A 12,479-nucleotide genomic window follows, 5' to 3' on the forward strand; every position below is an offset into this window, starting at 1 on the left:
TCTCCTGCTAGGCTTAAAATGAGCCATCCCAGAGGTGGGAAGGGACCTGACCACCACCAAGAAGAAACTATGGGAGCAGAGCACATCTTTGGGATCTACTGTCCCTGCACCTCATTGACCCAAGAGACAGAGAGAGCTGTCTAACACTGGAGAGACAGTGAGAAGCAGTGGTAGAGAAGTGGTGGCAGCAGAACAAGGGGACTGGCAGAAAATGGCAGTTAGCTTCCAGACCCATGGAGTGAGAAAGCTGAGTGGCTTCTAGGTAGGAGGCTTGCTGGTGGAGTGATGTGCCTCTGGGCATTGGTGCAGATGTTGGCCAACTCATGGAGCTTGAGATAAGTGCCTTTGGGCAGAGGCTTACCGGTGGAGTTGGGTACCTCCAGGTACTTTCTGGCAAAGGTAAAAGAACTTTGTAATTCTTACCTGGTAAGGAAGAGGCCAAGGGGTCCTGAGGCCAACAGGGTGAGGGCCAGAGAGAGGCATGCCTATGGGCACTGCTGAGAAGAGACTTCACTGATCAAAGAACTATATCTTGAGTTATGTCTAACTTTGAATTGTAAACTGTTACTTCACTAATATGCTCCCATAATCTTAAGTATTGTCTGTGAGTTCTGTGAACTATCAACCCCAGTAAAGAAGTATAGAGTACAGTGGGAGGTGTGGTTGTTTTCAGAATTGTTAAAAAAACTGGTGGGTGGAGGCATGTCTCACCTCTGCTTCATAGGAATCAGTTCTGGCCTGTCAATCTTCATCCTCCTCCCCTCTTTTGAAGTTAAACAGCTTCTACTACACCATTTTCACAGTGTTCAATCCATCAAATTCTTCTTGAGATGTTTTCTACATTCGGGTAAGATATACTCAAGATCATGCTTTGGCTCTCATGATCTTATTTCAATTTTCTTCAGTTTCAGCTTGAACTTGCAGATGAGCAATTGTTGTCTGTTTCAGAGATGGCTTCTGGCCTCATTCTGACTAATGATATTAAGCTTCTCCATTTCTTCTTTCCACAGCTGTAGTTGATTTTGATTTCCATTTACTTCATCCACTAATAACTACATATATAATCACCATTTTTATTGGGGGAAAAAAAAAGCCTATTTCCAATTAATAAGTCATTGATCTTTTGCAAAATTTTATTATGCTATCTCCAAGTGTTGTTTCTATCACCAAGGCTATATATTTCCAACTACTGATCCTTCTTCTTGTTTCCAACTTTTGCTTTCCAATCACCTGTAATTATCAATGCATCTTAAATGCATGCTTGATGTGCTTCAGACTAGAGAAATTAAAAAAAAAAAAAAATCTATTTCTTCATCTTTGGCATTAGTTATTGGTATGTAAATTTGAGTAATAATCATATTAATTGGTTTTCCCTGTAGGTGTATGGATATTCCTGTCAATAACATCATTGTACTTCAGGATAGATTTGGAAATGTTCTTTTTGACAATGAATGTAACATATTCCTCTTCAATTTGCCATTCCTGGCATAGCAGACAATATGATTGCTTAATTCACAATCACTAATACCAGTCCTAGGAGCTCTGGTAGTGTAGTGCCTAAGGCACTTGACTGCTAACCAGAAAGCTGAGGGTTCAAACCCACCAGCCACTCCTCGGAAGGAAGGTTGGGCAATCTACTGCTGTAGTGATACTGCCTCGGAAACCCAAGGAGGGGTCGCTATGAGTCTGCTCTGACTCGACAGCACATAATAACAACAACAACAATACCAGTGCATTTCAGTTCACTAATACCTAGGATATCAATCTTGATGTATTCCATTTCACATTTGAGAACTTCCAATTCTCCTTGATTCATACTTTCTATATTCCATGCTCTGATTACTCATGGATGTTTCCAGCTGTTTCTTCTAATTTTGAGTCATGCCACATCAGTGAATGAAGATCCCATAAGTTTTACTCCAACCAAATCAATAAGGACAATACTACTTTGAGGAGGTACCTCTTCCCTAGTCATATTTTGAAAGTCTCCCAACCTGAGGGGTTCATCTTCCCGAACTATATCAGACAATGTTCTGCTGATGTCCATAAGGATTTCATTGGCTGATTTTTTCAGAAGCAGATCTCCAAGTCATTCTTCTGGTCTGTTTTAGTCTAGAAGCTCCACTGAAAACTGTCCACCATGGGCCACCCTGCTGATAATTAAAATACAAGTGGAATAGTTTGCAGCATCACTCCAAACACATGAGTACCACATTACAACAAACTAACATATGAGTGGCATGAAATATCTTGAATAGGAAAGTGTATAGAGACTAAAGTTTATTAGTGGTTACCAGCAGCAGGAAAGAGAGAGAAGAAAAAGGGTACTCACTGCTAAAGAAATATTGAGCTTTTTGTTAAGGGTTATGGAAAAACCTGGAAACAAATAATAGAGATGATTGAACAACATAACGTGTACAGGAACATGAAATATATAAACATTATGAAATGTCTCTAAGTTATCTAATTAATGAATTAATGTCACTGAATTGTACATGTGAAGAATAATGAAATGGTTGATGTTTTGTTACATATTTATTTACCACACATACACAGACAAAAAGTGACAAAGACATTCAGAAGAAGTCAAAAGCCATGAAGAACGAGAAACAGAGGATCAATTCCTACAGAGCAGAATGAGTCCCAAATGAAGAATCAGTCTCCAAAATTTCAGAATATAAATGGATTAAGGACCAGTGTATACTTCTTATTTTTTCCTTGTCATGAGTGATTTTTTTAACCTATTTTATTACTGTATGTTGAGTATTTTCAGGGAATATAATTTGCCTTTAAGATAATAGGTCTCTGGACCAAGAGGGGCCATATCTAAAGCAATATAGATCATAAAAATTTAACCTCTGAATCTGATACTGTCATTGGATGTGGTTTTTGTTAGTCCTGGGATAGTAAGGTCACCTTTTGAACAGAAGAGGGATGTGAATAATTATCCAGATTGATTTCATTCATGAAACAGATTCTTCTCTCCTTTCTGTATGCACACTTATGCCAAGTGATTTTGTGATTCCTCTCACTGACAAGTCAATTTTCTCACCTTTGAATGTGAGTGAGGAACTCTGCTGGTGCAGTGGTAAAGGCATTCAGCTGCTAACCTAAAGGTTATTGGTTCGAATCCACCTACAACTCTGCAGAAGGAAGATGATACAGTCTGCTTCCATAAAGATTTACAATCATGGAAAGTGTTCTATAAGGTTGTCATGAGTTAGAATCAACTTGATGGCAGTGGTTTTTTTGGTTTTTGAATTGTAATTGTGATTGGCTTTGGCTAACAGAATGTAGCAGAAACCAGGATAAGATGACCAAAAGAACTTCCTAGCCTAAATCACTGACATACAGACATATCAGCTAAATAAATGTTTATTGATTATTGCATGCTGTTGAGGTTTTGCAATCGATTATTACACAACAATATTGTAGCAACATATGCCCTGAATTGAATTGCTTCCCTGGGTTGAATTGCTTTTTTTTTCTATTAGTGCTTAGAACCTTCCACAATACCATATTTATTTATTTATTTTTCATGGCATTTATCACCTAACCTCTGATGGTGCAATGCCTAAAGCATCTGAGTACTAACCAGAGGTTTGTGGTTCAAACCCACCAGCTGCTCCACAAGAAAATGAGGCAATCTACTTCTGTAAGATTCACTGCCTTGGAAACCCAATGGAGATCACCATGAGGTGGAATTGACTCGATGGCAGGGGATTTTTATTTTTAATTTTTTTAACCTACATAATTGGTGATCAATCCATCTAAAGTTCTCCTTTTCATTGAACTGGTCTCTTACTTTCAACTCGTTCTACTTCAGATGCCTCAGCTTTGAAGATCTTCTCTAGATATTTCAGCCCCATGAATCTATCATACTGTGGTAGTTGTTTGTGTCAACTTGGCTGGACCTGGTTGAGTGGCTGGGCAGCTGGTGGTAGTTATTCTCTATGATGAGACTGGCAATCAACTCCATGGTGGGATCTACCACAAGCAGCTGAGTAGCTGTCTTTGGTCTGTGATCTGCTTTGTGTATATAAGGAGAAGGCTTGGGAATGGTCTCTAGCTTATGGCATGCTTGGACCCTGCATGTAGCCATGTCGTTGTTCAGCAGTCTGCTATGCTCTGCCAACCTTGGAACTTAGAGTGGACTTAAATTAATGGCCTGCCGTGTGGTTTGGTAACATCAGGACTGTGCCATTTTATTTGTCAACATTGGGGTTTCTCAGTCTCAGCAGCCAGCAGCTGTCTGAGTGAAGAAAAGCCTCCAGCTTCAGTGGGCCGGGAGCTGGAGACAATGCTGAAGCCCAAGGCAGAGAGGCTTTCACCCAGCCCCTATAGCTTGGCACTTTGAACTTGGACTTAAAACCTCCAAATTGTAAAATAAACTTCTGTTTGTTTAAGCCATCCTATTTGTGATATATTCTTGTCAGAACAGTACTAGGTAACCAGAACACAGACCCTTTAGTGTTAGCAATAACAACTGCCAGCACCAGCTTCCTGACTAGCTCTATCAGCCACTTCCTCCTATATTCTCTATTATGTAAACTATAATTACTATAATTATTTAATGATGGAAACATTTTTACATTGAATACTAACTCACATTTCTTTGGATTGTATCCTTTCCTACTTTTCTCTATGACTTACATAAAACATTAATATTGACTATATTTGTTTTGTTTCCAATAACCTAATAGACATTGTATATAACATAAAATAGCAGAAAATTAAACCAAAGAAGAGCAACAACATTTATTTTCCACACTCTATTAGTAGCCTAGGAATAATTCATGCATGTTATTAGAACCTGAACCCAAGTTAATTAACAAAAATATTCCAAAGTTACACTGCTGTCTGTTGCATCTGCAGCTGATCAGTATCTGCAAATAAACACACAGAAAAAAAGAACAAATCACAATAAATCTAAGTAGACAGGTACAAGCAAATTGGCCTATGAAAGTGACATGTCTCTGCTTAAACGTCTTCCACAAATTCCATGGAGACATGTTTGGATTTAATCTAATTGGGTTTGCTGCTTCCTTACAGTTTAATGTGTGAATAACTCCAATTACATATGACTCTATTTATCCCAGTTAAACAAATTCATTTATTAAGCTGTTAGAATCTATAGATCTAAGGAATTGGAAATAATTTGGCTATATTAGACTTAGGAGCTCTGGTAGCATAGTGCCTAAGGCACTTGACTGCTCACCAGAAGGCTGGTGGTTCAAACCAACCAGACACTCCTCGGAAGGAAGGTTGGGCAATCCTACTTCCGTAGTGATACTGCCTCAAAAACCCAAGGAGGGGTCGCTATGAGTCAGGGCCGACTCGACGGCAAACAACAACAACAACAACATGTTAGATTTATCTTTGGCCAAATGGTTATTGTGTGGTTAGCAGTTTCAAATGGAACTGATGAGGTAACACAGTATAAACTTTGAAAAGGATGACACAGAAATGGTTTCTAGTCACTCCCTCCACTTTAGCTTTTTTTGTTTGCTTGTTGTTTTCTTGTTGCTACTTCTTCCATGCTTTGGAAACTGCAAAACTTATTTTCATGATAGTTTTTTTTTAATTTCAAAACAAATATTTGGTGTTCAGGGTGGTAGATTTAGTTTATATTCAGATACCTGAGTAGCACAAGGCCTACAATGCTTTCTAATTTTGAGTAAAACTACCTTAAAAAATATTACTGACAGGGATTTAAGGTCTTGGTTTCTTACTAAATAACCATTCTCAATGCCATATGTTCAGAGTTTGAATTGTTCACATAGCAGGAGTATAGATCTATTACTATACCATAATGGGCATGTGATCAGTTCTGACAAATGAGATAGCAGATTAAATTTACTGAGTGGCATTTAAAAGAACCTCCCCAACCTCCTCACCCTCCTACCCCCACCCCACACCCAGTATTAGGAGAATAGGCTCAGCTGGCATATCATTTATTCTTTGCTCTTCCCTCTTTTGCCCTGCCTGGAATATGGATATAATGTCTGGAGGGAGAGAAGGTATTTTGAAAATGTAAAAATAAATACCATATGAAAAGGATAATAGGATAAGAATTTGAAAGGATCCTAGACCTTCCTTGACCAGATGTACCAATCCTGAACCAATTGTGTCCAGATTTATCATGATATGAGGGGAAAAAAAAAAAAAAAATTGCTGTTAAACTATTGTAGTTGGGTTTCTGTTGCACACAGCAAACATAGTTCAACTGATGCAAAGGGTTTGACTACACTACTGTAAAAGAACTTAACACACTAATTAATATGAGCTACATTAATGAAAGCCTTAAAGTATTGGTATTTAGTATTTAATTGATTATTACTGGTGACTGGAATGTGAAAGTTGGAAACAAAGAAGAATCATCAGTAGTTGCAAAATATGGCCCTTATGATAGAAATGACACTAGAGATTGCATGACAGAATTTTGCAACACCGATGACTTATTCATTTCAAATATCTTTTTCAACAACATAAACAACAGCTATACACATGGACCTCAACATATGTAATACATAGGAATCAGATAGACTACATCTGTGCAAAGAGGCAATGGAGAAGTTTAATATCTTCATCCCAAACAAGACCAGGACCTGACCGTGGAACAGACCATCAACTGCTCATAAGGAAGTTCAACTTGAAGATGAAAAAAATTAAAACAAGCCACGAGAGCTAAACTATGACCTTTATTACATCCCATCTGAATTTAAAGACCACCTAAAGAACAGATTTGCGCTCACCACCCCTCCCTCTCACACAGAGACGTTCATTCTCTGTCCTCGCACCCCTTTTCCTATTTTTTCCTCCTGTGTCCCACCTGAAGAGTAACACTCTCCGTGGGCTGCATTCTGGGTACCCAGGCCGAGCCCACTACTGCAATCGCTTAAGGGAAGTGAGAAGACGCCACGATCCTGGAGAAAACCTCCACTGTCGTCACTGGAGAAGAGTTAATTTCCCAGCAATTGCCACTCCCCCAGCTCCGTTCATAACGCAGCCTGGTTCAGAAAAGTGGTACGATCGAAGGGACTCTGTTTTTATTGAATTTTGGATTGAAGACAGTAAAGATGTTAATGTAAATTTTGACAAATCCAATCTTACGTTCAGTTGTCTTGGAGGAAGGATAATTTTAAACATTTAAATGAAATTGATCTTTTTTACTGTATTAATCCAAGTGATTCCAAGCATAAAAGAACGGACAGATCAATCTTATGCTGTTTAAGAAAAGGAGAATCTGGCCAGTCCTGGTCAAGGTTAACAAAAGAAAAGAGCAAAGCTGAATTGTTTGTGTGGACTTCAACAATTGGAAACACTGAGAAGATGATTCAGATGAAGACATGTCTAATTTTGACGGTTTCTCTGAGATGATGAACAGCCTGGATGGTGATGAGGATGAAGATTTACCAGAATTAGTGGAGCAGATGATGAGTCACAAGACAGTGATGATGAAAAAATGCTGGATCTGGAGTAAGAAACACTGTCACCACTGGGATTTTGAGAAGGAAAAATAACTTCTCTGCAAAATTTCATATAAAGGCAGATTCTGTATTTACCTTCTTCAACCCATTTTTCAAACTGTTAAAAAAAAAAAGGCTTCATTAAGGGTTGATATGTATCATTGTTTGGGGCAATTTTAAGTCAGCTAAGGCAATAACCTTATGCATGATCATTTCCCAGACTTCCATGAAGCTGTTGAGGATTGAGGTCTTAGGCAGTTGATACAGCAGTTGTAATAAAACATTTCACCTAAGTCTCCTTTACTTCATAACATAGATACTGACTGATAGGAAACTCTCAACTTAGGGAAAGAACTAAATTTTAGATTTTAGAACTTGGGCTCCAAGTGACTGAAACAAATTGGCTGACATCATAAACTGGTAACTTGCTGCTCCTCTGGTATATCTTCAGAATTATTCCAATAAAGTTTTATTTCTTAAGAAATGCACTTCACATGTGATAACTTACATACAATAATGTGAAGTGCATTTCTTATCACTTGTCAGTGTTCAAATATGTCTTAGCTAAAACTAGTGAATACCCTAATTTAGATGGTTTTTGATGCCTGTACTTTTGATATTGTTTGACCCTTACATTTTTACATATCTTGGCATGAAGGACAAAGAAAGACTGTACATTGTTGTTTGAGAGTCTCTACATTTAGACCAAATTAGTTTTTTCAATCAGTATGGCAAATGAGTGAAAAAAAAAAAATTCATACACTATTGGATTTTTTATTTTTATTTATTTATTTTGATTCAGCTTCTGAAAACCTCAATTTGTGTTCATGATAGTAGCAATTTTTTTTTAAATATCTACATTCTTTCTAATAAACTGTTTAATACTTATTGGCTGTCAAGGGTCTGATTTACTGCAATTTCATGTACTATTGCCATTTACTGGAATGGAGCTTATATTTTTGAGGAAGAATTTGGGAATACTCCTCTGTTTGAAAAGAAAAGCTTGCTGTAATGTCAACAGGAAAATTTTTTAAAGTGGATTTGTAATGGTACAAAGTAGATGTACTTCACAGCAGTTGGAAAAGAAAGTGTTGTGATTTGATTGAAATAAAACTAAAGTGTTGTCTGCCTCTGAAAAAAAGAAAGAAAGAACAGATTTGACATATCGAACACAAATGACCAAAAACCAGACAAGTTGTGGGATGCCATCAAGAACATCATACATGCAGAAAGCAAAAGGTTATTTAATAGACAGGAGAAAAAGAAAATGGATGTCAGATGAGACTCTGAAACTTGCCCTTGAGTGGAGAGTAGCTAAAGCAAATGGAAGAAATGACAAGAAAAAAGAGCTGAACAGAAGATTTCAAAGTGCAGCTAAAGAAGACAAAATCAATTATTATAATGAAATATGCAAAGACCTTGAGTTAGAAAACCAAAAGGGAAGAACACACTCAACATTTCTTAAGCTGAAAGAACTAAAGAAAAACTTCAAGCCTCGAGTTGCAATACTGAAAGATTTTATGGGTAAAATATTGAATGATGCAAGAAACATGAAAAGAAAATGGAAGGAATACACAGAGTCACTGTTCAAAAAGAATTGGTCAATTTTACGAGATGATATATCATCAAGAACCAATTGTATTTAAGGATGAAGTAGAAGTTCCACTGAAGAGTGGCAAAAAACAAGGCTCCAGGAATTGATGGAATACCCATTGAGATGTTTCAACAAGTGGATGCTACACTGGAGGCACTTACTGGTCTATGCCAAGAAAATTGGAAGACAGCTACCTGGCCAACTGACTGGAAAAGATTCATATTTGTACCCATTCCAAAGAAAGGTGATCCAACAGAATGTGGAAATTATCAAACAATATAATTGATATCACACACAAGTAAAATGTTGCTAAAGATAATTCCAAAATTGTTGCAGCAGTATATTGGCAGGGAACTTCCAGAAATGCAAGCTGGATTCAGAAGAGAACATGGAATAAGGGCTATTATTGCTGATGTCAAACGGATCTTGGCTGAAAACAAAGAATACCAGAAAGATATTTATTTATGTTTTATTAACTATGCAAAAGCATTTGCCTGTGTGAATCATAACAAATTATGCATAACATTGAGAAGAATGGGAATTTTAGAACACTTAAATGTGCTTGTGAGGAACCAGCACACAGACAAGGAGGCTGTCATTCAAACAGAACAAAGGCATACTGCCTGGTATAAAATCAGGAAGGGAGTGAGTCAGTGTTATATCCTTTCACCACACTTATGTAATTTGTATGCTGAGCAAATAATCTGAGAAGCTGGACTATATGAAGAAGAATGAGTCATCAAAATTGGAGGAAAACTCATTAACAACATGCGATATACAGGTGACACAACCTTGCTTACTGAAAGTAAAGATGACTTGAAGCACTTACCAATAAAAATTAAAGACTATATTGTGCAGTATGGATTACACCTCAACATAAAGAAAATGAAAGTCCTCACAACTGGACCAATAAGCAGCATCATGATAAATGGAGAAAAGTTTGAAGTTGTCAAAGATTTCATCTTCCTTGCTTCCAAAATCAACACCAGTGGAAACAGTAGTCAAGATATCAGATGTCATATTGCACTGGGAAAATCTGCTACAAAAGACCACTCTAAAGTGCTGAAAAGTAAAGATGTCTCTTTGAAGACTAAAGTGTGCTTAAGTTAAGCCATAATATTTTCAGTTGCCTCATATGCTGGTGAAAGCTGGATGACAAATAAGGAAGAGCAAAGAAGAGCTGATGCTTTGAGTTGTGGTGTTGTCAAAGAATACTGAAAGTATCATGGACTGCCAGAAGAACAAACAGATCTGTCCTAGAAGTGCAGCCAGAATGCGCCTTGGAAGTGAGAATGGCCAGATTTCATCTCACCAACTTTGGTCGTGTTGTCAGAAGGGACCATTCCCTGGAAAAAGATATCATGTTTGGTAAAATGGATGGTCAGTGAAAAGAGGAAGATCTTCAACAAGATGGATTGACATAGTGGCTGCAACAATGGGCTCAAGTATAGCAAGGGTTGTGAGGCTGGCACAGGACTGGGCAGTATTTCATTCTGTTGTACTTAGGATCCCTATGAGTTGGAGCCAACTTGAGGGCACCTAACAACAACAACATATTAAATGGTTAGGCTTAAGCTGACAAATTCTATACCACACACCAGCTGTAGATGTAACTTTGTTAATGCTTTATTACTTTAGTTAATAAGGGGACTGAATGTCAAGTAAGATGATATGCTAGTGAATATTCACATCATTTGGGTAAATGTGAAAGTATATTTCATGAACAGCCCTTTGCTATCATCCTCATTAAAACAATTATCAGGATAGCATATAATGTGGTGTGAATGTTATTTTACTCAAATATCCATGGACAATGAAATTTGGAAAATATAACAAATACAATGAAACTTAATTAATATTACATGTCAAATTGTCAAACAATTTATTGTCATTTGCTAATGTAAATATTTAATTTTCTCCTTTTGAGAGCAAAGAAAACTTAAGAAAATCAAAGATCAAAGATGCAAGGAAACAATTAGTCCAAAGAACTAAAGGACTTTGCAAACCCTAGCCTCCATGACCCTGAGACCAGAAAAACTAAATGATGCCTAGCTACCACTGCTGACTGATCTGAAAGGGATCACAAAAGGAGATCCTGGACAGAGTGGGAGAAAGTTTTAGAACAAAACTCAAGATAATAACAATAATAATAATTTTAAAAGACCAGGCTTAACGATTGATAGAGACTAGTGGAACCTCCAAGACTATGACCCTTTGACACCCTTCAGGCCTGGATGTGAACTCATCCCTCATGGCTCAACATCCACCAAATGACAGAACAGGCTAGTAAGTTGAACAACACCAGGGAGGTACACAAGCCTTAGAAAAATCAACAATATGAGATCAAAAGAGTAGCATTTGCCCAGGGATATCAATCACTCAAAGGCAAAATGTATAGGAAGAAGGATGCACTGAAATTCCTTCCCACAGGAAGAAGTGGGAAGAATGCTATTACACTGTGGGGACTGCAATTAATGTCACAAAACAAAATGTGTATGAATGATTGAATGAAAAACCAATTTAGTCTGTAAACTTGTACCCAAATCACAATAAAAAAGTTTTAAAAAATATATTTAATTTCCTGCAATTTATAGGAAATTTCTATTTACCTCTCATTCAGTATAATTCAATATTAAATACATATACAGACTGCTAACCAGAAGGCTGGCAGTTCAAGCCCACCAACCACTCCTTGGAAGGAAGGTTGGGCAATCCTACTTCTGTAGTGATACTGCCTCGGAAACCCAAGGAGGGGTCGCTATGAGTCGGGCACATAACAACAACAACAACAACAATGAAATATTGGATCGAGGCAATAATCAGCAAAGACTACAACCATCAAGTAACACCATAGAGATGGATTTCAAGAACATATACTATCCTATCTAATGCATGAGGTATTCTTGACAAAACATCAAGCTAGAATCTCATCAAGTCTCTTTGTTATCAATTTACATGTATTGACACGTTTAATCACACATTTAATGTAATGACATATTACACATTAAATGATAACTCAGAAATGCAATCTTTAATATCCAGATTGTGAGAAATTCTATTAATTCAGCATCTAATTTCTTCCACAACAACAACAAAAATGGCTAGGAAGAGAGAAGATAGAGAAAGAATTTATGGAGAAAGAGATCTAACAACCAAATAAGCCAATAGCAATATAAGAATTTTACTTGAATACTGACTCAAACAAAAATTGTCATACAGAAACCTAAAACTATACAGTTCTTCAAGGAAAATTTAGGGGCAAATTTAAGGGCCCTAATATATGGCATAAATAGACTATCAAGCACAATTAAAAATTCACAAACAGCAGAAGAGAAACCAGATGATTGGGACCTTCTAAAAATTAAATTTTTATGTGCTTCCAAAGACTTCTCCAAAAGAGTCAAAAGAGAACCTAC

At 37.2% G+C, this 12,479-nt stretch overlaps 1 pseudogene; it reads left to right on the forward strand.

Annotated features, from left to right (window-relative positions):
• Positions 1-323: 323 nt before the first annotated feature.
• On the forward strand, positions 324-7,483 carry LOC103194626 (annotated as a pseudogene).
• The last annotated feature ends 4,996 nt before the right edge of the window (positions 7,484-12,479 follow it).

Source organism: Orycteropus afer, unplaced genomic scaffold (assembly GCF_000298275.1).
Source record: "Orycteropus afer afer isolate SDZICR_OR568_19922 unplaced genomic scaffold, OryAfe1.0 scaffold00046, whole genome shotgun sequence".
NCBI classification, from domain to species: Eukaryota; Metazoa; Chordata; class Mammalia; order Tubulidentata; family Orycteropodidae; genus Orycteropus; species Orycteropus afer.